This window comes from Aplysia californica, unplaced genomic scaffold (genome assembly GCF_000002075.1).
Source record: "Aplysia californica isolate F4 #8 unplaced genomic scaffold, AplCal3.0 scaffold00037, whole genome shotgun sequence".
Classification (NCBI taxonomy): domain Eukaryota; kingdom Metazoa; phylum Mollusca; class Gastropoda; order Aplysiida; family Aplysiidae; genus Aplysia; species Aplysia californica.
The window spans coordinates 1471231-1473026 of NW_004797307.1; positions in this window are offsets into that span (position 1 = coordinate 1471231).

Consider the following 1796-nt stretch of genomic DNA (forward strand, 5'->3'; position numbering starts at 1 on the left):
GGGGGGGTAGATGGGGACTGGGATTTGAGTTTCATGGGAGCTTGGACTGTGGTTAGATGGAGGCTTAAATAGAACATAAGACTGGGAAATTTATTGTTCTCTATGTAGAGTTCTATCATTAATTAAACCCAAAATCCAACTGAAAAGCTCAAAGATGTGAAGGTGTTTACCTACCAGACTCTATTGTGAAGACTGCCCTCCACTGGACCCCCGAAAGACGTCGCAAAAGGTGCAGACCCAAAGTGACCTGGGGACGCACAGTAGAGTCTGAAATGAAGTCCTGGAATCATTCATGGGGAATGCTGACCAAGATGGCCCAAAACAGACATAGCTGGAGATCCTTTGTTGCTTCCCTAAACGCCAGATGGCGTAATGGGTAGTAAGTAAGTAAGTTACCAAACATAAACTATAATAAAGGTTTCATGACCATCACAACCAGCACAAAAAGCAACAAAAAACATTAACACCCTTACCCCCATCCCCCACTCCACAGACAACTCATAGGAACGACAACATTCGCAACCACTCAACGTGGAAATTAAAAAATGCTACTCGCTTCTTGGCCGTTTATTTGGCTAAGATCAAAATGTAGTATCTGTTCTCGACTTTTCGGCCTTGAGCTTGAGTACGAGAGCGGGGCAGATACTGCAGAAGCTGGTGAGGCTTAGATAAATCTGTACCTCGATTCTCTAGAGGATGATATCTGTCCCCTTAAAAGAAGGTCCCCTATTTTAAGCCTTTTTCGTACCCATACTCATTTCACGCCGGCCAGCTGTTTGGGTATAGTTTCCTAATCAGTAATATATGTTCTATGTGCACAAGAGATGCTAATTGTCGAAATGCAAATTCTTAATGTGGTAAAAAGCAAGAAAAAATACGTACGTTAATGTAACATTGTTTTAAAGATGAAACAAGCTGCTTTCGTAGAAGAGTACTATTTACCAGATCGAGTGCCGTCAATATACAGCTATCAACTATACATCTACCACACATCTGTTGTAATTCGAAGCTTCATTACAAGTTTATTGTGCTAACCCTCGTTTCCACAAGACGTCTGTTGTAGTTTTCCTCCGTAAGAGCAGACGAAACCCGTGTCCCTCTTCTGTTCCCCAGATCCAGCTCCCCATGGGATCGGTAAACAGTTCGGATGACTGAAGACAAGACACAAAAAGTCATTGCACTTTTGCCGTCCTGCTTCCGTAATGGCCTGCCTCTAGAAGACTTTTTCAAAACCCGGACCATTTGTACCAACAACTTTTCTGTTTTATTCGTTGCTGACAATGACAGCCCTGTGAACTTGCCCATAAGTTCATCACTCAAGTTTTTCATTATGGCGCCCAGGCGCTTCAGCATTTCAAAATCAATATTCTCCAAAGGTCAGACGCCCTAGTCTGTAAATCCATCACAGGATTCCAATAGGGCTCTTCACATTATCTCCTGGAAGAGAAGATAATGGCTGGATACATCAAAAGAGGGTTGTGTGCGACAGAGTGTGTTGGTGTTTGTGCTTGCTTCTGGGCAAAAAGCTAAAGGGAAAAAAAAAACACAGACAGAAGCCTTGTTAAATACTACAAAACACTGATGTTTTCGGATGTTTTCAGAGTTTTAAAACAAAACCGGATTCATTTCATTTCTTGTTTGATGAGAGTTATGCTATCTGTAGTGTGTGTGTGTGTGTGTGTGTATGTGTGTGTGTGTGTGTGTGTGTGTGTGTGTGTGTGTTTGTGTTTGTGTGTGTTTGTGTGTGTTTGTGTGTGTTTGAATGGGTTTAAGTGAGTTTGTGTGTGTGTGTGTGT